Here is a 25786-nt window from a genome sequence, read left to right as displayed (position 1 = left end):
GAAAGACTAGAACTAGAGGGCATAATCTTAGAATAAGGGGCCGCCCATTTAAAACTGAGATGAGGAGGAATTTTTTCTCTCAGAGGGTTGTAAATCTGTGGAATTCATTACCTCAGAGAGCTGTGGAAGCTGGGACATTAAATAAATTTAAGACAGAGATAGACAGTTTCTTAACCAATAAGGGAATAAAGGGTCATGGGGAGCAGGCAGGGAAGTTGAACTGAGTCCATGATCAGACCAGCCATGATCTTATTAAATGGTGGAGCAGGCTCGAGGGGCCGCATGGCTTACTCCTGCTCCTATTTCTTATGTTTTTATTTTCTTATGGTGTGTGACTTGGAGGGGAACTGGGAGATGATGATATTCCCACCAATGTTCCCTCTAATTTTTATTTCGTGCGTGGGCCTTTTAAATTTGCTAAGCGGCCATGCATGCGCAGTATCTCTTCCAGTGGCAGCAGCTGGTGAACTGCCTGCGTGAGGCCTCGCGATTGGTGAGCGACCTATGTGGGTCCTCGCGACTGGTGAGCGATCTGCATGGGATCTCGTGACTGACGAGCAACTTGTGTGGGTCCTCGCGACTGGTGAGCGACCTGCATGGGATCTTGTGACTGGTGAGCGACCTGCGTGGGATCTTGTGGCTGGTGAGTGACCTGTGTGGGTCCTCGCGACTGGTGAGCGACCTGTGTGGGTCCTCGCGACTGGTGAGCGACCTACGTGGGTCCTCGCGACTGGTGAGCGATCTGCATGGGATCTCGTGACTGACGAGCAACTTGTGTGGGTCCTCGCGACTGGTGAGCGACCTGCGTGGGATCTTGTGACTGGTGAGCGACCTGCGTGGGATCTTGTGGCTGGTGAGCGACCTGTGTGGGTCCTCGCGACTGGTGAGCGACCTGTGTGGGTCCTCGCGACTGGTGAGCGACCTGCGTGGGATCTTGTGGCTGGTGAGCGACCTGCGTGGGTCCTCGCGACTGGTGAGCGACCTTGCAGCCGCGCATCTTTGCAGGAACATTGCTTTCCATGCGCCGGTTACCAGTGTCCTTCTCGGTGGTGGAGATCGTGGGTTTGGGAGGTGCTGTCGAAGAAGGCTTGGCAAGTTGCTGCAGTGGATAGTGCACACTGCAGCCATGGTGTGCCAGTGATGTAGGAAATCGTTGGACTGCCGATCAAGCGGACTGCTTTGTCTGATTTATAGCACTACATGAGAAGGAAGCTGAGCTGGCAATGGCCACCATCTGAGCTATCGATCAGGCTGCAGCTTGCTTATATTTGTAGCTTCTGGCTTGCAAGCCACAAATTGTTCCCACTAGAACTCCGTTTAAAGCAGAATTCTCGTGCTACGAACAGCTGCAGCTTACCTTGTCTTGGGAATAGAAGATTGAAAAATTCACCATGGGATGTAGATGATCTTCTAAAGGGCAATTAAACACCATTAATATTACACAGCTCAGTCACACTTTTGTTCTTAAAAAAGGATTGAGGAAATTGTTAGCGGGAAAGATGTTTTAATTTTTAATCTAAATGGATGACTGCAGTGAGGCGTGGCAGTAAGTGGAAAGATTCAGATCAATTTAGCTGTTTAAAAATACAGTCTAATAGCTCAAGAGGGGTTGATTATTTGGCCATCAGAGTTCCTTAGTCTGTGAAGTCAGAGCGCATCTATCTTTTAAATGACTAGTTTATTGAATGCCTCACCAAAATAAACATTTTTGAAAATAAAAACTGCTCCCCCAAGATACTAATTTTCTGGATTCGTTATGTAAAAAGACTCCTAGAAATGCGTCTGTGTTGATTTAGATGTTATTGGCCAGGCGTGACAAGGTTAGGAAGGATCAGGTCAACTTTCCTGCTCCAGATCACAATCCAGTGACTCCTGCTGCCTTCCTCTTAAATATTTGTCGGCCTTTCCCAGGGCTGAGATGGGGGGAAAGGAGGTGGGGGTTGGGGAGGGAGGGAAAGGCGGAAGATGTGCCCGGCAAAAATGAACTAAAAAATGAAAGCCAATTCGGAGGCACAAACTGGAATGTGGGGGAGGGTGACAGAGTGGTGCAGCGTCCGACCCCTGTCTGGCAAAGTGGATGTGTTACTGCATGAGGCAAGTACCAAGGAAACTGCTTTCAACAGCAAGATAATGTGGTGAAGCAATGAGAAAATAAATGGAACGTTGGACTATAAGTGGTCAGTTACTGAGTGGCCAGTGTCAGTAGGAGCCAGTTCTGACGAAGGGTCATCGACTCAAAACATTAACTCTGTTTCTCTCTCCGCAGATACTGCCTGACCTGCTGAGTATTTCCAGCATTTTCTGTTTTTATGTCCACAGGAGCCTCACCTGTTGGATGTGCATATTGGAAATTTGAACATGTATTAGTTCAGGCACATGGGGGCTGAAAGTGGACATAGATGAGGACGTAAAACAGGCAAAGACTCAATTGTCACCCATTATATGCCCCGCCCAATATTTAGTTCCATCGACTTGAATGGAATTGAACATCGAGTGTGTTGTATAAATGGCAGAAAGTGCCATTCTGTCTGTTTGCATTCTCACCCACATTCACTTTGACCCCCCATGCTGTCCATGATTGTCTGATCATTCATTGTTCATGAATAACGGGCTGCTTGTGCCCAAATTATCAGTGGGTGGAAAATTACATGCAATGTACCCAAATCTCTCCGAGGAGTCACCCGCTGCACGCAAGGCCCCACTGGTGGCGAGGAGCTTGTGAAATCTCACCTTCCGAATACAAGATGGATGGCTTTGATGAATCGAGCTGCCTTTCTCACTCATGACTCTTATGCTGTTCTGAAGTTCGGGCTGAGACATGTTGTTGGAGCAGACGAGGAAATTTTATACATCTGGGATTAATGCTGACACTGTGGGGTAAATTCAAAGGAAGTACAGGTTGGAGATGGGGCCACAACACTGTAGCACAGCTTTCCAAGGATCTCCCCATGAAGTCTCACTGGTGGTGGACACAGGTCAGAAAATTCAACCCCCAAACCTGCGTACTCCTTGTGTCCAGTTTTTTGACGTGCAGTGTGGAATCAAAAAGTTAGGCTGCTCTGCAGGTGTGCTTGGGGCTTTATTTTAATATATAAATCCTGAGAATGTGGTCCCATGCTGAATCTTCTGGCATGGGCAAGACTGTCCACACCTTGGACCTTATAAGCTAGTCAGGTGGGAGCCCTGGGATTTGGCCTGTTCAATCAAGCTTCATAATGGAACATGATAGATTTAGTTCCTGGTAAAAGATGATAGGATATATTCTCCAAGAAACCTGTGTTATTGGAGTACTGGTGAAAAACCATGCACTTGGAGGATGGGTCTCCCAGCCAGGAATTTCGATATGATAGCATCTATAATTCATCTCCATTAATGTCCTGCTCAACATTCATCTCATTGCTGCATGTGAAGCCTTGTGTACAAATTGGTTGCCATATTTCCTCCTTAAAACAAAAGCAGGTTTTCTTGTTTTCTTTCTTTCTTTCTTTCTTTCTTTCTTTCTTTCTTTCTTTCTTTCTTTCTTTCTTTCTTTCTTTCTTTCTTTCTTTCTTTCTTTCTTTCTTTCTCTCTCTCTTTCTCTCCTTTCTTTCTTTCTTTCTCTCTCTCTTTCTCTCCTTTCTTTGTTTCTTTCTTTCTTTCTTTCTTTCTTTCTTTCTCTCTCCCACCTTATCACTAAAACCCTACACCTTGAATGTGAAGGCACTTTTATGGCACAAAGATAAGTCACATGAAAAATTGAAAAGCGTCCCCAATTGTGGGTTTCATGCTGCGTTGATGTGCAGGAATGAGAGTTAAATAAGTCAAAAGGTTGGGTGCTTTCATTGAGCCCTGATTATTTACGGCCATTTTAAGTTTGGGCTTATTCTAATGAGATTGGGAGAATACTTGGGTGTAACTTGCCATCAGCAAAATGGGTACGACATTGGGTGCAATTTCTGGTCTAACTTTTGGGTTGTGTCCACAGAGGAAACTCCTGGCCGATATCTATTTGTAACAGTAAGTAATTTTCACTCAGATGTCTTTACATCAACAGTCTATATATAAATATTTTGGGATATATTTATGCATTTTCTGAACTTATCAATAGAACTTTAAGGAACGAACTAAAAACTACTATTGAAGGTACTTAAGAAGTCTATTACCCTTTCTGCGGCGAGTGACTGTGCTCTTGACTCCCCAAAGCCTTTTCACCATCTACAAGGCACAAGTCAGGAGTGTGACGGAATACTCTCCACTTGTCTGGATGAGTGTAGCTCTAACACTCAAGAAGCTCGTCATCACCCAGGATGTAGAAGCCACCCTAAACATTCACTCCCTCCACTATTGCTGCACCATGGCTGCAGTGTGTACCATCTACAAGATGCACTGAAGTAACTCATCACGGCTTAGTCGGCAGCACCTCCCAAACCTGCAACCTTTACTGCCTGGAAGGACAAGGACAGCAGGTGCAAGAGAATACCACCACCTCCAAGTTCCCCCTCCAAGCCACACACCATCCTGACTTGGAAATACATCGCTGTTCCTTCATCGTCACTGGATCAAAATCCTAGTCCTCCCTAACAACACTGTGGGAGTATCCTCACCACACAGACTGCAGCATTTCAAGAAGGCAGCTTACCAACACTTTCCCAAGGTCAGTTAGGGATGGGCAATAAATGCTGGCCTTGCCAGTGACGTCCACATCCCATGAATGAATCCCAGTTCAATCAACTAACACTTACAATTTAAAGCAGAAATTAAAAAGATATACTGTGGTTATCGATTGGCTCTGCTCCCAACACTCCTGCACTGTAGATATAATTGCTGAGTTTGTTAAAATGTGAAACTACAATTTGCCTTTTTTGATAAGACATCCCGATAATTTCATTGGACTAATAACCTGCTGCCTGTATTTCATTGAAATCGTCCCTGTGCAGCCATCTCTGGCTGTGAGATCGATGCAAAGTGTTTCATCTTTATAGGGAGCAGGGATTAGCTGCTAGAACCTGTGACAGGAATCTCCCAGAGCATCTTCATCTTAACAGTTACCGACTGAAGAAAAGTAAACTTGGACCGAGACAGATTGGGGCTACCATTAATTTCAGGCCTTTTCTGACGTTGAGCAAAAGTGTTTTGTTAGATTAATAGATCCATAAAACTGTACAGATACTGAATATTTCAATCTAAATGTGAAGGAAGTACTGGGAACAGCAATATCATAAGCCCTTTTGCTGTTCCCTCCAGCCTACATTATGCATGGTTTTGACTGCCATATATTAAACATAATTTATGCATATATTCGTGAGGGACTTTTCCACTACACAAACTTGTGCAGTCGCAGATTAGCAACAGTCGATGCTTAGAAAGGAACAGCGTTAAAAAATACTTAAAAGAAAAGAATTGTTAATTATACGCTTTTATTGACACGACAATGCACTTGTTTAAGAAGCTGCCTTTCAACAAGTCCCACTCAGCAAACACATTGGCACGTCTTTTAATTGTGTTTAAATCAATAACCCTGGTCTCCAGCGCCATTGTGGCGGCAGCAAGAACACAGCCGTTCATTCAGGAAACTCGCGATCGCCATTGATTTTAATGGCAACAGAGCTTCGACAATCACATTCTCACCATTTAGCTGAGAGCAATGGTGGGGAAGGGCTAAAAGCTGCAGGAAATGATGGTGTGGCATAAATACAGGCGTAAGTCATGGTGTCCGTGAACCTCTGCTCTGGAATAATGGCGTGTGCCACAGGTGAGCCATTATTATGTCGCAGGTCCATTGAAAACTAAGCCGATAAATCAACCTCCTGACACCAGTGTGGAGTTATATTGCATTTAGTGTCTATTTGCAGCAAATAGCCTTTGAAGGACATGTCAGGTGAAATGGTTTTACCTTAGCAGCATAATATATTATGCATGACACAGTATATAATGCTCCTGTTATTATAAAACAGCATGTCCTCCAACTTACCATAAAAAGTGCCAAAGGAGATCTATTGGTACAGTAATTAAATCAATAATGCAATTCAGTGAACTGCTATATAATGGGTCAACTGTCCTACATAGAATTCCTAAATGTGCTAGTAATTGAGAATCACAGGGCACTTTTTATGGTTTGGAGTCAGATTCACTAAGGCATGGATGGAGACAGCGGCATATCATTGAAGGAAGGATCTTCATAGCTGTCAGATTCTCTTCTGTCGAGTGTCTGGAATGGATTGATGCTCAGGCCTCAAAGTACCCCACAAACAGCAAAGTGATAATGACCAGATAACCTGCTTTATTGTAGTGCTGGTGGTTGAGGGATAAATATTGGCCAGGACACCAGGGAGAACTCCCCTGTTCATCTTCGAAATAATGCCTCGGGATCCTTTACGTCCACCTGAGACGGGGCCTCGGTTTAACCTCTCATCCGAAAGACAGCACTTCTGACAGTGCAACATTCCCTCAGTGCTGTCATCATCATCATAGGCAGTCCCTCGGAATCGAAGAAGACTTGCTTCCACTCTTAAAATGCATCCTTAGGTGGCTGAACAGTCCAATTCAAGAACCACAGTCCCTGTCACAGGTAGGACAGATAGTCGTTGAGGGTAAGAGAGGATGGGACTGATTTGCCGCACGCTCTTTCCGCTGCCTGCGCTTGGTTTCTGCACGCTCTCGGCGATGAGACTCGAGGTGCTCAGCGTCCTCTCAGATGCACTTCCTCCACTTAGGGCGGTCTTTGGCCAGGGACTCCCAGGTGTCAGTGGGGTTGTTGCACTTTATCAGGGAGGCTTTGAGGTTGTCCTCTGCCCACCTTTGGCTCGCTTGCCGTGAAGGAGTTCCGAGTAGGGCGCTTGCTTTGGAAGTCTCGTGTCTGGCATACAGACAATGTGGCTGCCCAGCGGAGCTGATCAAGTGTGGTCAGTGCTTCAATGCTTGGGATGTTGGCCTGGTCGAGTGCTGTACTGGAGTGTCAGGCACATATATTATGTGCTCAAGACTTTGGAGTGTGGACTTAAACCCACAACCTTCTGAGTTGAAGGCGAGAGTGCAACCCACTGAGCCACGGCTCATGCAAGGAAATAGGACTTTCCCACTAGAACTGTGACACCCATCATATAACAGTGGGACATCTGCTGTTTAATAAGGGCCTATTACACTTCCTGAACCCTCTTTAAATGGCACCCTTGGAATCACCCATTCATATTATGCTTTATGGCAAGTTTAATATTTTCTCATCGACACTTTGTCAGTGTTTTCCTTCACCTGCCATGTATTGCTGGAAGTTTCTAATTGCAGTGTTTGAAAGGTCTATGACCATTATCTATATTAACCTTGGATAGCCTGCTTCAGAGAGTAAATGCACCTCTGAGCCACCCAGGCGGAAAGATCCCTAGTTCGATCGCATTAAATTATTCAGAGAGCAATGCCTGAGTGCTGAGAGGCAGAATGCACAGAACACGCAAGAGTTTATTCCCTGATCTGGCACTCCCAGTGAGGAACCTCGTCAGAGGGACCTGGGTGTCCTTGAACATGAATCACTGAAAGGTACAGCAAGCAATTAAGAAAGCAAATAGTATGTTGGCCTTTGTTACAAGAGGATTTGAGTATAAGAATAAGATGTCTTATTGCGATTATATCGGGCCCTGGTGAGACCGCACATAGAGTATTGTGTACAGTTGTGGTCTCCTTACCTAAGGAAGGATATACTTGCCATAGAGGGAGTGCAACAAAGGTTCACCAGACTGATTCTTGGAATGGGAGGATTGTCCTATGAGGAGAGACTAGGCCTATATTCTCTGGAGTTTAGAAGAATGAGAGGTGATCTCATTGAAACATACAAAATTCTTACAGGGCTAGACAGGGTAGATGCAGGGAGGGTGTTTCCCCTGGCTGGGGAGTCTAGAACCAAGTGCTCACAGTCTCAGATTAAGGGATCGACTGTTTAGGAATGAGATGAGGAGAAACTTCTTCACTCAGAGGGTGGTGAATCTTTGGAATTCTCTACCTCAGAGGGCTGTGAAGGCTCAGACGTTGAGTATATTCAAGACAGAGATCGATAGATTTTTGGATATTAAGGGAATCAAGGGATATGGGGATAGTGCAGGAACGTGAAGTTGAGGTAGAAGATCAGCCATGATCTCATTGAATGGCAGAGCAGGCTCAAGGGGCCGAATGGCCTATTCCTACTCCTAATTCTTATATTCTTATGGGGCTGTGGGTCAGAGACTTGCTACTACAATGATTTAGTCCCATCTTCAACTCAAGCTCCAGCTCAGCGAGCTCACCACTGGGAGTGTAGGATCACTGAATGTATTCTGCAGCAAAATAATGTTAATTATGTTTCCTTGCAAACTCTTAAAATTTTGGAATCATATTTAAAAATAACGTTAATAACATGATTTTTTTTACAAAAACTCTCCCTATCCCACACTGAGATTCCTCTGGTATCCGAGTTCCATATCAGTGTGATTTCATAGGGTAGGTTTTCCTATTTACCTATCTGGGTGGCACTGGACACGGGCAGCACACCCAGTAACACCAAACAGTAACTCTCTTCACCTTCAAACATTACTCACCCCAGTGGTCATCCAGAGCAGCATGTGTCTATAAGTGCGGTTGACGAACTCCGCCCACAGTTCCCTTGTAAGTTGCTGAGCTTCATCCCTAAACACACCCCTTTTATAATACAAAGGTCCCACCATGACAGTGAATGACACAATCCCCCTCCGTGATGTACCATTTGATCACCTTCCCATCCTGGGTCAGTGAATAGTCCATTATCACACAAAAAAATGTCCTTCTTCTGCTCGATGTTCAACCATTACCACACAACGTGTTTTTGATGGTGAGTTTCGGGTCTAGAATGGGTTTTTCACTCCTGCAACAAGGTTGACATTAGCATTTCAATATAATTTCGATCTCTGCCCAATTTCTTGAGACTACCACTCCAGACTTGGTGGGGCCATGGTCATCAAGTTCATATGAGACTGGAAAAGCATCCGGGAGGGCGCTGAACACCTCGAGTCTCTTCGCCGAGAGCAAGCTGAAGCCAAGCGTCGACAGCGGAAGGAGCGTTGGCAACCCATGCCCCCACCCACCCGTCCCTCCAACCACCGTTTGTCCCATCTGTGACAGAGACTGTAGGTCCCACACTGGACTCTTCAGTCACCTGAAAACTCATTTCTAGTGTGGAAGCAAGTCATCCTCGACTTCAAGGGACTGATGATGATGATGAGGCTGGTCAATTTACAAAACTGTCTTCACAGTACAGCCCGTTAACCCTTTAACTGTCGACTTACTTTAAGTTAAATGCATTCTTCCCAAAGGTCTGACTACAATCCAGGGCCTTTTATGTAGCCCTCCACCCAGTGCAAACGCACCTCCTGGCAGTGCCCAGTGCTAATGGAAGGGGCCCCACAGACCCTCCGGTTAGTTTGGGGTTCAGAGGAAGGCCAGCATATCATACAACAGGGCTCCCAGAAAACTGATCCAGCAGGAAGCTGGGAGCAACATCTCCTGCCTCATTAGCCTATGGCAGCTGAAAGCTCAGCTCTGCCCTTCTCCACCCCCATCCCTCAGGAAAGCCCAAGGCGACCTATTAGGGGCAGAGACTAATGATTTCGCTCTCTGCCCGATTTCATCATCTTTGCAGCCAAAGGTAAACAGAGCATTCATAGAATCATAGAATGCTACAGCATTCAGCCCTTCATGCCTGTGCTGGCTACCTCTGACAGAGCTATCCAATTAGTTTCACTCCCCTGCTCTTTTCCCATAACCCTGCAATTTTTTATCCTATAGCTATTTATCCAATTCGTTTCTGAAAGTTACTTTTGAATCTGCTTCCACCGCCCTTTCAGGTGGTGCATTCGAGAAGATAACAACTCGCTGAGTAAAAACATGCCTCCCTATATCCGGTCTGGTTTTTTGTCATTCATCTTAAATCTGTGTCCTCTGGTTACCAATCCTTCAGCCAGTGTGAAGAATTTCTCCCTAACTTCTCTATTAAAACCCTTCATAATTTTCTTTCCTCTAAAGACAACAATCCTAGTTTCTCCTGTTTCTCCATATAACTGAATTTCTTCATCCTTGGTGCCATTCTGGTAAAGCTCCTCTGCACCTTCCCTAAGGCCTTGACATCCTTTCTAAAGTGTGGTCAGAATTGGAGACAATACGCTGGTTAAGATCAAACCAGTGTTTTATAAAGGTTCTTTACTCTATGCCTCTATTTATAAAACCAAGGATCCCAACTGCTTTTTTAACAACTTTAACATTTGTCCTACCACATTCAAAGATTTAAGAACATAAATAAGAGCAGGAGTAAGGCCATCCGGCCCCTCGAGCCTGCTCCGCCATTCAATAAGATCATGGCTGATCCGATCATGGACTCAGCTCCACTTCCCCACCCGCTCCCCATAACCCCTTATTCCCTTATCGGTTAAGAAACTGTCTATTTCTGTCTTAAATTTATTTAATGTCCCAGCTTCTACAGCTCTCTGAGGCAGCGAATTCCACAGATTTACAACCCTCTGAGAGAAAGAATTCCTCCTCATCTCAGTTTTAAATGGGCGGCCCCTTATTCTAAGATCATGCCCTCTAGTTCTAATCTCCCCCATCAGTGGAAACATCATCTCTGCATCCACCTTGTCAAGCCCCCTCATAATCTTATACGTTTCGATAAGATCACCTCTCATTCTTCTGAATTCCAATGAATAAAAGCCCAACCTTCGTGTATGTGGCCCCCATGTCTCTCTGTTCCTGCACCGACTTTAAAATTTATACGGCTTCTCCCCATTTTTCCTTCCTAAATGCATCATTTCAACACTTCTCCGCATTAAATGTCATTTGCCGTGTATCTGCCCATTTCACCAGTCTGTCTACGTTGTCCTGAAGCCTGCCAGTATCCTCATTGTTTACCACATTTCCAATAGAAAAAAATACTTTTATATTAATTCCTCTCTATAATACATTACCCCTGCTCGGACTTTGTGTCTTGAAAACCTTAATTCCTGTTGTCACATTTTTCTTGTGCTTTCGTGTTATCTTTTTCCCATTATAAATCCCTGTATTCACTTTAATAATGGGAACTGTTCAGGTTAACCTCTCACTCTGTAAGTTACACCCTCCCGCCAGCAGTGGGCACTAGCTCCGCACTTTAGCAGACCCAGTTCCTCTGTCGGTCACACTTACTTCCTGTAACACTTTACCTGCCACACTTTGTTGATAACACCCCAATTGCTCTAAAATTGTGTATTCTTTGACTAACAGTGAGGAATTTCGCGAGATCTGTTGGTACTAATATAAAAAACAGAGTAACAGAGGTAACTTGCAAGTAAGTGAACTAATACAGGAAAAGTAAGAAATTTGATGCATAACAAACTGAATCCTGATCTCCTCTGGGATCGATCCCCTTGCAGATCTCAAAAGGTCCCTGGGCCCCAATTTGAAAACAAAATTGAAAAACAAAGCTTGCATCATGTTTTCATGTAACTTCATATATTTAGATCAGTTCAGCTTCCTGAAAAGGCAATGGGCTGGATTTTTGGTCTTCCGCCTGTGTTAGCACCCCAGAAGGGCAGCAATGGCGGCGGTAAGCACTTCCAGCTTCCAGTGCCCCGGCGGGACATTCGGTGCCGGTTTCGGAGAGGCATGGAGCATTACCGCCCGGAAGAGGCGAGCCGGTGTGCAATGCCCCCGCTTGCGACACCGGCTCGATTTTTGGCTGTCGCCCGACCCGCAGCACTCCCGAGGGTGCCGGGCTGGGACCGCCTGTGAAAGTGGGCAGTCCAAGCTTTAGCAGCTGCTGTCAGGTAAGTAATGTCCACCTCAGGTATGTGTGATTGTTTTTTTGTGATTTATGTTGTGATGGCACGAGCTATTTATTGTGAATGTTTTGTTGGTTTTTTTCAGGTTTTTTTCTTTCCCCACAAGGCCTCTCTTATGGTGCTCCTAGGCCGGCTATTTAGTTTGGGATTTTCAGTTGCTCAGCCGGCCGAGCGCCCTAAGAGAGATGTGCAACACCTCCCTTAGTGCTCTGCCTCACACTCAGGGCCCAGCTGTTGAATATTGCTGACTGAGGCGCAAACTGTTCCCGGGCGCAAACGTTACCGCCCCGCCGCCATTACCGCCCCGAAATCAGCAGAACCGAAAATCCAGCCCTTTGAACATTTAGTAAACTTTATGGATTTCATTTTTAACAGACCTTTAACAATGTATTTTAATGACTTTTGTTAGAATGACTGTAACTGTAATGTCATTTGTTCAAAGAGTCCGGTGAGAGATTTGTAATGAATGTGTTAAAACGTTCTTCTCCATCTGCTACATTGAAAAAGCTGTTTAAATTAATTCATACATCTGGGCACACCTGGAGCCTCTGAGGGCGGAGTTCAGTGTCTTCAAGAGAGGGGGAGAAAATTGAGAGAGGGAGATATTGTGGTTAAAAGGGCAGCATTGACTGAGCTCCCTCACAACTATATTCATGATTGGCTCTTTCTCTCCGTAATACTGCCGGCAATGTTTATTAAGTGTGACTTTGACTGCACTCTGTGAAACCTTTACTCTATGGTGCTCCCTATTCATAATTTAGTACGAGCTGTAGGCTGACAATACGTATTAGACTGACTAAATCTCTGTAAAGTTCGGTACTCAATGTTTCCTGTCTATACTGACTCCATGATGAATACCCAGGAAAAACTTATTTTATACCAGTTATGTGGGGATAACAGCCTATTGAATAAATCTCTCTGACTCAATGGGCTCGGTTTTGCATAATTTATTAAGCTACTGGGGGAATTAATTTGCTGCTCCCCAGAACTGTGTCAATGAATGCACCAAGAATAGAATATTGTAATAGTCTGTCACAGTGGTAGTCTACGTTTTTTGACTTGCTGGCGCAGTAAATAGCCATTTAAAGCCTGGCAGTTCAGGGCTGACACTGTACTTCCTGCAGTTACAGCTCGGGCCACAGGCTGACATCAACAAAATATATTCATGCTCTTATTAAACGAGTCACAAAGCTTGAAATACAAACTAGCTCCATCCCAAGTTATTAAAATATATTGGGGAAGATTAATTCTAAACATGTTTTCTTACCACTTAGCTAAATAGCATCCGAAAGAAACCTCTCTCCTGATTTTGAGAGCTGCCCTGATGGCCGAGTGGATAAAAGCCTCGAATGTTCCAGAATTGATCTCCTGATTGTCCTGAGTTAGTTGATTTCAGCTGGGCCAGCCGTGTGTGTTACACACTTGGCATTAGTGCCCCTGGCCAGTGAGATTGCCGGTGAGGGTTGTGAGCGTGTGTGGATGCACATTGGGTGAGAAGAGGATCAGACTTAGCTATGCTGCCCCTCCATGGGCAAGTGGTCTATTGGCAAGGATGGAAGGTCAACAAAAGCAGACCTCAGGCAACCTCCAATCCCACCAATGGCATCACAGCGACATCAGCGGATGATCTTTGTTAACAATCTGGAAAATGCAAGTGCCCCAAAATACGCAAAAGCAAATCTTCTGCACCAACTACAATAAAGGCCACGTTAGTTGTATGAAATACGCGCCTCCTTACAAAAAGTGACGCAGCAAAGATGGACATCCTGCCTTCCAGCATGAGTGCAAATTGCTCATTTATAAGAACAACCTGGGCAGAAAGATAATGATTAAAGATAACTCGAGCCTGGAGCTTTGAACCTGGAGCCTCAACGGACCTCGAGGTGGGGGGGCAAACTGAGAAATAAAAAGTACTGACATTATGGCATCACAAGGATGGAGGATGCTGTTTGTTCTTCCATGTTAATTGAATCAATGGACAGGGAGTGAATTTTAAAGAAAGTTAAAAACATATTTAATTTGCTTCAATTGCTGATTTTCTAATTTTAACTGAATGTATAATTATTGTATATATTATTTAACTTTGTTTAATTATAATTAATCTTCATTATAAGAACATAAGAACATAAGAATTAGGAACAGGAGTAGGCCATCTAGCCCCTCGAACCTGCTCCGTCATTCAAAAAGATCATGGCTGATCTGGCCGTGGACTCAGCTCCACTTACCCGCCCGCTCCCCATAACCCTTAATTTCCTTATTGGTTAAAAATCTATCTATCTGTGATTTGAATACATTCAATGAGCTAGCCTCAACTACTTCCTTGGGCAGAGAATTCCACAGATTCACAACCCTCTGGGAGAAGAAATTCCTTCTCAACTTGGTTTTAAATTGGCTCCCCCGTATTTTGAGGCTGTGCCCCCTAGTTCTAGTCTCCCCGACCAGTGGAAACAACCTCTCTGCCTCTATCTTGTCTATCCCTTTCAATATTTTAAATGTTTCTATAAGATCACCCCTCATCCTTCTGAACTCCAAGGAGTAAAGACCCAGTCTACTCAATCTATCATCATAAGGTAACCCCCTCATCTCCAGAATCAGCCTAGTGAATCGTCTCTGTACCCCCTCCAAAGCTAGTATATCCTTCCTTAAGTAAGGTGACCAAAACTGCACGCAGTACTCCAGGTGCGGCCTGACCAATACCCTTGACAGTTGCAGCAGGACCTCCCTGCTTTTGTACTCCATCCCTCTCGCAATGAAGGCCAACATTCCATTCGCCTTCCTGATTACCTGCTGCACCTGCAAACTAACGTTTTGGGATTCATGCACAAGTAGCCATCAGCCGGTCCAGGCAGCGGGCGGTCGAGGGGGTCGTTCAACCTGACTGCCTGCCTCTCTTCCGCTCTTACATCCGGTCCAGGGTGTCCTTGGAGATGGAGCACGCGGTGTCCACCGGTACGCTCGCGGCCTTCCGCGAGAGGTGGGCACCGGAGGGACTGGAGTGCATCATCACGCCCGGCAACCAAATTTTAATTTGATTTTACGTTTTTAAGTTTAATTTGTTTTAATTGCCGGTGCTTTTAGTGTCCCCCTTCCCTTTTATAGGGGGCACTGGGGAAAATTGTGACTTTAGTGCCCAAAAAAAAACCAAAAAAGAAAAACACAAAAAAAAACAAAAAAAGGGGGGAAAAAAAAAAGGGCCTTGTAAATGTCTGGAGTGTCACCCAGGTCGGGTGGCACCGTTTAATGTTTTATGTTTTCGCAGGTAAACTCAAAAGAGTTTCATGCACAAGTACCCCCAGGTCCCTCTGCACCGCAGCATGTTGTAATTTCTCCCCATTCAAATGATATTCCCTTTTACTGTTTTTTTTTTCCAAGGTGGATGACCTCACATTTTCCGACATTGTATTCCATCTGCCAAACTTTAGCCCATTCGCTTAACCTATCTAAAACTCTTTGCAACCTCTCTGTGTCCTCTACACAACCCGCTTTCCCACGAATCTTTGTGTCATCTGCAAATTTTGTTACTCTACACTCTGTCCCCTCTTCCAAGTCATCTATGTATATTGTAAACAGTTGTGGTCCCAGCACCGATCCCTGTGGCACACCACTAACCACCGATTTACAACCCGAAAAGGACCCATTTATTCCGACTCTCTGCTTTCTGTTAGCCAGCCAATTCTCGATCCATGCTAATACATTTCCTCTGACCCTGCGTACCTTTATCTTCTGCAGTAACCTTTTGTGTGGCACCTTATTGAATGCCCTTTGGAAATCTAAATATACCACATCCATCGGTACACCTCTATCCACCATGCTCGTTATATCCTCAAAGAATTCCAGTAAATTAGTTGAACATGATTTGCCCTTCATGAATCCATGCTGCGTCTGCTTGATTGCACTATTCCTATCTAGATGTCCCGCTATTTCTTCCTTAATGATAGCTTCAAGCATTTTCCCCACTACAGATGTTAAACTAACCGGCCTATAGTTACCTGCCTTTTGTCTTCCCTCTTTTTTAAACAGTGGCGTTACATTAGCTGCTTTCCAATCTGCTGGTACCTCCCCAGAGTCCAGAGAATTTTGGTAGATTATAACGAATGCATTTGTTATAACTTCCACCATCTCTTTTAATACCCTGGGATGCATTTCATCAGGACCAGGGGATTTGTCTACCTTGAGTCCCATTAGCCTGTCCAGCACTACCCGCCTAGTGATAGTGATTGTCTCAAGGTCCTCCCTTCCCACATTCTCGTGACCAGCAATTTTTGGCATGGTTTTTGTGTCTTCCACTGTGAAGACCGAAGCAAAATAATTGTTTAAGTTCTCAGCCATTTCCACATTTCCCATTATTAAATCCCCCTTCTCATCTTCTAAGGGACCAACATTTACTTTAGTCACTCTCTTCCGTTTTATATATCGGTAAAAGCTTTTACTATCTGTTTTTATGTTTTGCGCAAGTTTACTTTCATAATCTATCTTTCCTTTCTTTATTGCTTTCTTAATCATTCTTTGCTGTCGTTCAAAATTTTCCCAATCTTCTAGTTTCCCACGAACCTTGGCCACCTTATACGCATTGGTTTTTAATTTGCTACTCTCCTTTATTTCCTTGGTTATCCATGGCTGGTTATCCCTTCTCTTACCGCCCTTCTTTTTCACTGGAATATATTTTTGTTGAGCACTCTGAAAGAGCTCCTTAAAAGTCCTCCACTGTTCCTCAATTGTGCCACTGTTTAGTCTGTGTTCCCAGTCTACTTTAGCCAACTCTGCCCTCATCCCACTGTAGTCCCCTTTGTTTAAGCATAGTACGCTCGTTTGAGACACTACTTCCTCACCCTCAATCTGTATTACAAATTCAACCACACTGTGATCACTCATTCCGAGAGGATCTTTTACTAGGAGATCATTTATTATTCCTGTCTCATTACACAGGACCAGATCTAAGATAGCTTGCTCCCTTGTAGGTTCTGTAACATACTGTTCTAAGAAACAATCCCGTATGCATTCTATGAATTCCTCCTCCAGGCTACCCCGTGCGATTTGAGTTGACCAATCGATATGTAGGTTAAAATCCCCCATGATTACTGCCATTGCTTTATCACATGCCTCCATTATTCCCTTGATTATTGTCCGCCCCACCTTTAAAGTTATTATTTGGGGGCCTATAAACTACGCCCACCAGTGACTTTTTCCCCTTACTATCTCTAATCTCTACCCACAATGATTCAACATTTTGTTCATTAGAGCCAATATCATCTCTCACAACTGTCCTGATATCATCCTTTATTAACAGAGCTACCCCACCTCCTTTCCCTTCTTGTCTTTCCTTCCGAATTGTCAGATACTCCTGTATGTTTAATTCCCAGTCTTGGCCAACCTGCAACCACATTTCTGTAATGGCCACCAAATCATACCCATTTGTAATGATTTGTGCCGTCAACTCATTTAGTTTATTTCGAATGCTGCGTGCGTTTAGGTAGAGTGTTTTAATACTAGTTTTTAAACCATGATTTTTAGTTTTGACCCTTCCTGCAGCCCCCTTATATTCATACATATTGTCCCTTCCAATCACCTTGTGGTTTACACTTACTCCAGTGCTACTCTGCTCTGTTGCCTCCTGCCTTTTGCATTCTTTCTTGGGGTCCTGTTCATCTGAGCTCTCACCCACTCTAACTAGCTCAGAGCCCTCTCCTGGGTTCCGAATACTCCTCGCATTGAGGCACCGAGCTTTCAGGCTTGCCTTTTTATTACACTTTGACCCTTTAGAATTTTGTTATACAGTGGCCCTTTTTGTTTTTTGCCTTGGGTTTCTCTGCCCTCCACTTTTACTCATCTCCTTTCTGTCTTTTGCTTCTGTCTCCATTTTGTTTCCCTCTGTCTCCCAACATTGGTTCCCATCCCCCTGCCATATTAGTTTAACTCCTCCCCAACAGCACTAGCAAACACTCCCCCTAGGACATTAGTTCCGGTCCTGCCCAGATGCAGAACGTCTGGTTTGTACTGGTCCCACCTCCCCCAGAACCAGTTCCAATGCCCCAGGAATTTGAATCCCTCCCTGCTGCACCACTGCTCAAGTCACGTATTCATTTGAGCTATCCTGTGATTCCTATTCTGACTAGCACGTGGTGCTGGTAGCAATCCCGAGATTACTACTTTTGAGGTCCTACTTTTTAATTTAGCTCCTAGCTCCTTAAATTCGTCTCGCAGTACCTCATCCCATTTTTTACCTATATCGTTGGTACCTATATGCACCACGACAACTGGCTGTTCACCCTCCCTTTTCAGAATGGGCTGCACCCGCTCCGAGACATCCTTGACCCTTTCACCAGGGAGGCAACATACCATCCTGGAGTCTCGGTTGCGGCCGCAGAAACGCCTATCTATTCCCCTTGCAATCGAATCTCCTATCACTATCGCTCGCCCACTCATTTTCCTGCCCTCCTGTGCAGCAGAGCCAGCCACGGTGCCATGAACCTGGCTGCTGCTGCTCTCCTCTGATGAGTCATCCCCCTCAACAGTACTCAAAGCGGTGTATCTGTTTTGCAGGGGGATGACCGCAGGGGACCCCTGCACTACCTTCCTTGCACTGCTCTGCCTGTTGGTCTTCCATTCCCTATCTGGCTGTGTACCCTTTACATGCAGTAAGACCAACTCGCTAAACGTGCTATTCACGTCATTCTCAGCATCGTGGATGCTCCAGAGTGCATCCACCCGCAGCTGCAGTGCCGCAATGCGGTCCGTCAGGAGCTGGAGGTGGACACACTTCCCGCACACGTAGCTGTCAGGGACACTGGAAGCGTCCCTGATTTCCCACATTGTACAGGAGGAGCATATCACGTGTCCGAGCTGTCCTGCCATGACTTAACCCCTAGATTAACTTAATTTGGCAACAACAATGCTAAATGTTACTTACTGAAATAGAAAAGAAAAAGAAAAACTACTCACCAATCACCAGCCAATCACTTACCCGCTTGGCTGTGACGTCACCTTTCGATTTCTTTTACTTTTTTGCCTTCTGTCCCCACTGCAACTGTACCGGTACGCCTCTCGCCGACCCCGGACTCGCGCTGCTCCGAGCTCCCGCCTCCTCGACTGACTGCTCGAACTGCCCGACTCCCGCTGGCCTTTATAGGCCTCTCGCCGACCCCGGACTCTCGCTGCTCCGAGCTCCCGCCTCCTCGACCTGCCTGATTATACTGATTTTACTGTTGTATATTGCTTATTGTATTATTTACAATGTAATTTGAATTTATTTATTTTTAGTTTTTGCACCTGTATCTATCTGCGTGCGCATTTTGTCTGCCGCTTCAGATCCGAGCCTTTTACCTCTCTTACACTTCCATCTCCCGCTTTTCCTCTCTTTCCCTCCCTTGTCAATATCTAACTTGTTGTAAGACGTTGTGAAGCGCCTTGGGATGCTTTACTACATTAAAGGCACTATATAAATAAATGTTATTATTATTATAATGGCCACAGTTGGTCACTGCTCTGTCTGCCTCCCCCTACTTGAGAATGATGCTGCTGCATGGCGCACAGTTAGTTATGGAACAAACCCCAGCATGGAGCAACCTTAACACCCCAGTAAAGGAGGCCGGCCAGCACTAAACTAGTTAACCTCACGATATTAGTCTAACTTTGATCTCAAAAGTCAACTGAAGAGGACTGGGACTGCGAGTGATAGCTTCAAGGACACCCTCAAAGCCTCCTTGAAAAAAATGCAACATCTCTATCGACTCTTGGGAATCCCTGGCCCCAGACTGCTCAAAGTGAAGGGGAAGCATCTGAGAAGGCGCCGAACACTTTGAGTCTCTTTGCTGGGAGCACGCGGAAACCAAGTACAAACAGCGGAAAGAGCGTACCTCACCCACCCGTCCCTCCAACCACCATCTGCCCCACTGTGACCGAGACTGTAGATCCTGCATTGGTCTCATCAGTCGCCTTAGAACTCATTTTAGTGTGGAAGCAAGTCATCTTTGACTCCGGGGAACTGCGTAAGAAGAAGAAGATAGCCACACAAGGGCAGTAAAGAGTGAGCAGAGGGTGTCGGCTGACTTACCTGCAAAGACTATAGTTATCTTATTGTTCATCGGCCTACAACTGATACTGATTCCACCATAGGTCTCGAGCTGTAAACACCATTTCCAGGAATGTCCATGTAGCCTCTGAGGATGTGAAGGGTGCTGGGGTCTTGGAATGCTCTATCCACAGATGGGTAGGACAAAGCATACAATCTTTTTCCCTCAGACATTTCTAAAAAAGCTCAGCAGATTGACTCCCATAAGTAATAGGGAGCCAGTCACTCTGCCATTTAATCCCACAGGATATTTTATTTGGCCTGATAAAAAGGGAACCAAAATAAACCACTGTAGAAAGAAAGTCTTGCATTTATAAACCGCAAGACCTTCCCAAGTGCTTTATAGCTAATGAAGTCCTTTTGAAGTATAGTTACTGCTGTAAAGTAGGGAAACACGGTTGCTAATTTGTGCACAGCAAGGTCCCACAACAGCAACACGATAATCACCAATGTGTTCATCTGTTTTTTTGGGGTGTTCGTTGAGGGTTAAATATTGGCCCGGGGAGAACATCCTGCTCTTTGATATAGTGCCACGGTATCTTTTACGTCCACCTGAGAGGACAGAACGGGCCTCAATTTAATGCCTCATCCAAAATACGGCACCTTCGACAATGCAGGACCCCCTCAGCCTAGATTATTTGATCAACTCCTGGATTAGGACTGGAACCACAACCTGCTAACCCAGAGGTGAGAGTGCTACCCACTGAGAGCTGACACCTAGAGTCCCAGTATGATGTGTTTAGAAGCTACAGGAGACTATGTTCAGACTAGCATCAGTTAGTCACCTTTATGTCAAACAGCCCTGATAAGAACCTAGGTATAAGTGACAGTACATTCTAGGATTCTGATTGCATCCCAATAAAGTTAGTAGGATGTCTTCATCGTTGAGGGATGGAATGAGTATGTGTTCATTCAAAATACAATAATTTTGAGCTAAGAGGTTTCTAACTCTCATTAATTATTGATTAGTTTATCTCCTATAACATTACTTGCAGTAATCTGAGGTCTGGAGCACTGACCGTTCTCAGTCTACAAGGAGCCTGAACATCAGTAAATCAACACGACTGGTTAGCAAGTAACAGGAGGAAGTGGCTGTGAGACCTCAGCAAGACAGAGACAGATCAGTGCTCAAGGTGGGCCTTTGGGGAAATGGCCTGTAATATCCTATGCTTTATCCGTGTTATCAAACTAATGCTAAGACTGTGTTCCCTACACCCAACCCTTCCCCAGTGCCCCTTAACCCTTCCCCAGTGCCCCTTAACCCTTCCCCAGTGCCCCTTAACCCTTCCCCAGTGCCCCTAAACCACCCCAGTGCCCCTTAACCCTGCCCCCAGTGCCCCTAACCCACCCCTGGTGCCTCAATGCACCCCCACTGTCCCCCAACGCACCCCCACTGCCCCAAATCCAACCCGATACCCTCAACCTGCCCACAGTGCCCCTAATCCAGCCACAGTGCCAAGCTTTCCTGGGCATTGGCTAACTCCATGACCACGCTATTCATTACACATCAGCTTAATGAGTTGGAAGGCAATTCCACCATGGTGGGCAGCACAGTCGAGCCTAATCCTGCCCTTATTTGGTGTCCACACATGAGCAGTTTTTAGCAGGTGGTCGCAGGAGAACAAACAGTAGCAACGACATTTCTTTTCACCCTACTCCCTCGACCACTGAAACAATTAATTCAGCACAGCCAGCCGATGGATGTTGGGAACTCCCTGCTCGGTAGGGCTTGGTGCCACAGCACAACACTGCACTCGCCAACTCGAGGTATTCTTACATTGCGAGTCACCACTTTCTATAAATTATAATTATATCATTCAGCATAATCATTGTTCTCTCTCTTCAGTTTTCCTGGAGCCAGCTGCTATGAGGTGTGCAACATGGGTCCAGCAGTGACTCACCTGACCAGTGGCTGCTCAGGCGCCTTGCAGCTGTTTGCTGTGTCCCCTGATGGAATATTGTGTTGTTTCAATATTTCTGCATTGCTCCTCCAGGGATACAGCCTGTTGTGGAATCATTTGGAGAGATGAAAAACATGCAGGGTATTAAAGTGCCCACTACCTTGGTAGTAACTCCAAGATTTGTATCTATTGCTTCCTCAATATTTTAGTCCACGCTCAGGATATAAGCAGAATGCTGGGTGGAGAGGGCAGCTGGGTGGCACGCAACGCGTTGGAGACGCCAACACCTGGCACCCTTCCAGTGGGGCGGGTGTGCGGCAGTGCTGCAGCTGAAGCTGATGCCAAGTGCCTCCTGATAAAGGGTAGGGATTTCGGTGGGAGAACAGCCACCCGGGCAGCACTTGTCTATCGCCTAGCAACCAGCTCACCCTGACCTTGGGAGCGGTCTGGAAGCCGGTTGGTCTGCCTCTCGGTGGGGGGGGCATGTGTAGCCTGGCAGAGAGCGGCGAGGGTATGGCGAGAAAATATACGATTCCTACCTTGCGAAATATGTTAAAACCAGCTCTTCGGCCAAATCTTGCAGGCAGGCATCTGTAGGTGAGAGATTGAGAAGGAAACAGAGAAAGGATAGAGTAGGAAGGTGAATTCAATGTTAAATCAGGTATAGGAAGAGAAATGAGGAGAGGGAAGGAAAGTTTGGATTAAGAGGGAGATAAAAAAGAAACAGAAACTCCGACAACAATTTACGAGATGCGGGAATGAGAGTTCACAATTTAATTGTTCACTTTCTGAGCTGCAGAGGTTACTTGGCATTGCATGAACAATTATTACTTTATTATAAGGGTACTTACACTGTTAGTTATGAGCCTTAACTACCTGCGGTGAGTTTAATGGACAATTAAGGTTGAAGTCCAGCAAATTCTTAAAAATAACAGGGAGGCGAAGGGCGAGATGTCATTTGTACAAAGCAAACAGTGGAACATCGCAAATCAACCATCAATGTCTGAAGATTCACAACTCACAGCACGTCTCTTCATCCCCTCGACTTGCTGACTGATTTGCGCATTATCGAGGGCATGCGTCGTGAATTCGCCTTTATTGTTACAGGAAAATTTAGCCCATTGCCCTTACCTTCCCTTCCCCAAACACAAGGACCTCATACACCAGTGCAGCCCTTGAGCAGTCCAATAGACTAAATGCACAGAATTATCTTGCAGTCATTGGTCTGGTTAGCTGTCCACCAGCGAGCTCATAGACTCCATGCCGGTTGATGTGGAGCCTCAGCCCCAGTGTTACACGGCAGAATAAAGGGATGAAGGTTTAGTAAATCATGTTGCCCACATGGTTTGCTAAATAGTCTGGGAGATGGCCCCTCTCCACTAGTCATATTTGGAGTAACGGGGCCATGTTACGTGTACCGGGGTCACGTCACGTGTAGCGGGTCCACGTCATGTGTACCGGGGCCATGTTATGTGTACCGGGGCCAAGTTACGTGTACCGGGGCCACGTCACGTGTACCGGGTCCACGTCACGTGTACCGGGTCCACGTTACGTGTACCGGGGCCAAGTTACGTGTACCAGGGCCATGTTACATGTAGCGGGTCCACGTCATGTGTACCAGGGCCATGTTATGTGTACCGGGGCCACGTTACGTGTACCGGGTCCACGTTACGTGTACCGGGGCCAAGTTACGTGTACCGGGGCCACGTTACATGTACCGGGTCCACGTCACGTGTACCAGGGCCAAGTTACGTGTACCGGGGTCACATTATGTGTACCAGGGCCACGTTACATGTACCGGGGCCACGTTATGTGTACCGGGGCCACATTACCTGTATTGGGGCCATGATGCTCCCTGTCTGTAGCACAGGTTTGAAAAAATTGGCCTTGATTGCTTAATCATCATTTATATATATTCTATATTTTATGACATTATGTTTCCATCTGATAAACTTTATTATTAATGCGTCCTGATGAGAAATCCCCATCCTGCTATTAAATTATGAATGGTTTGCCGCCCATATAATCCCACCAAACCTCAGATTAATGATTTGGGTCCACCTCATTCTTGATTGTATCAGCAAGGTTTTCATAATTGAAGATTTTTTTCAGATAAAGGTATAAATTGTGCAGTAAGGTCATCAATCCACTTTTAATTTCCGTTTTAAACCACCTCAGGTTTTGCTTCAGTATACTGTATCACTGGATTCGGACAATAAAATTTTGAACATTTACTTATCAGTGAAGAGGGTAGAGCTATAAATAAACATAAACTATAGTCACCCAAGTTAATGTCTGTTTGAAGGAAATTTGCAGATTGACAACACAGAACAAGCTGCCAGGCTCTGTCTCTGCCCACACTGAGGATTGAGTAGCTCACAATGACCTGGATCATGTCAAGTGATCACCCTACCTATATACTTGTCACACCAAGAAGCAAGTGTGTGTCATTGGATATATTCAAGAGGGAGCTAGATATGGCCCTTATGGCTAAGGGGATCAAGGGGTATGGAGAGAAAGCAGGAAAGGGGTACTGAGGGAATGATCAGCCATGATCTTATTGAATGGCGGTGCAGGCTCGAAGGGCCAAGTGGCCTACTCCTGCACCTATTTTCTATGTTTCTATGTCTTTGTTAACACATTTGGTTCGATGTGCGACAGGCATTAGGACCTTGTGGGAAACCCAAAGAGTGAGTAGAAGCTGCTCCTGATGTGGGTTCAAATCCGCCAAAGCTGCACAGCTGAGTAAGAAAGAGTTTTCAGCCTAATGAACAAGACTGGAACAGCAATCTTCATCTCCAACACTGCAGGTCTCTTCTCCACGACCACTTCTGTACTGTGTGAGGTGCAAAGAAATACACAGGCTCGGGGCTTTGAAAGGACAATGCAAGGTGAAAGGTTTGCAGGCAGGCATTTTCTGAAGAAAATTGCAACTGTGACATTTGCCGTAATGAAAAAACTTTTTCATATCTTTTATTTTTTGCAAACCTGAGGTAAGAAACAAGTGTAATAATATGTGCTAATAATAAATGATCACAGTGCCCATGGTCCAGTATTACATAGAAACATAGAAAATAGGTGCAGGAGTAGACAATTCGGCCCTTCGAGCCTGCACCACCATTCAATAAGATCATGGCTGATCCTTCACTTCAGTACCCCTTTCCTGCTTTCTCTCCATACCCCTTGATTCCTTTAGCCGGAAGGGCCATATCTAACCCCCTCTTGAATACACCGAATGAACTGGCATCAACAACTCTCTGCGATAGAGAACTCTCTGAGTGAAGAAGTTTCTCCTCATCTCGGTCCTAAATGGCTTACCCCTTATCCTTAGACTGTGACCCCTGGTTCTAGACTTCCCCAACATCGGTAACATTCTTCCTGCATCTAATCTGTGCAGGCCCATCAGAATTTTACATGTTTCTATGAGATCCCCTCTCATTCTTCTAAACTCCAGTGAATACAGTCCCAGTCGATCCAATCTCTCCTCATATGTCAGTCCTGCCATCCTGGGAATCAGTCTGGTGAACCTTCGCTGCACTCCCTCAATAGCAAGAACATCCTTCCTCAGATTAGGAGACCAAAACTGTACACAATATTCCAGGTGAGGCCTCACTAAGGCCCTGTACAACTGCAGTAAGACCTCCCTGCTCCTATACTCAAATCCCCTAGCTATGAAGGCCAACATGCCATTTGCCTTCTTCACCGCCTGCTGTACCTGCATGCCAACTTTCAATGACTGATGAACCATGACACCCAGGTCTCGCTGCACCTCCCCTTCTCCTAATATGTACCCATTCAGATAATATTCTGCCTTTCTGTTTTTGCCACCAAAGTGGATAACCTCACATTTATCCACATTATACTGCATCTGCCATGCATTTGCCCACTCACCTAACCTGTCCAAGTCATCCTGCAGCCTCTTAGCATCCTCCTCACAGCTCACACCACACCTAGCTTAGTGTCATCTGCAAACTTGGAGATATTACACTCAATTCCTTCATCTAAATCATTGATGTATATTATAAAGAGCT

At 45.4% G+C, this 25786-nt stretch overlaps 1 long non-coding RNA gene across 1 annotated transcript; it reads left to right on the top strand.

Moving 5' to 3' along the window:
• The first annotated feature begins 11179 nt into the window (after positions 1 to 11179).
• On the top strand, positions 11180 to 24766 carry LOC139227036 (uncharacterized). Its single transcript, XR_011587360.1, has 3 exons — positions 11180 to 11293; positions 20850 to 20987; positions 24417 to 24766. It is a non-coding gene; the product is annotated as an uncharacterized lncRNA (long non-coding RNA).
• The last annotated feature ends 1020 nt before the right edge of the window (positions 24767 to 25786 follow it).

This window comes from Pristiophorus japonicus, chromosome 16, assembly GCF_044704955.1.
Source record: "Pristiophorus japonicus isolate sPriJap1 chromosome 16, sPriJap1.hap1, whole genome shotgun sequence".
In the NCBI taxonomy this organism is placed as follows: Eukaryota; Metazoa; Chordata; class Chondrichthyes; family Pristiophoridae; genus Pristiophorus; species Pristiophorus japonicus.
This window is presented reverse-complemented; position numbering and strand designations above follow the sequence as displayed.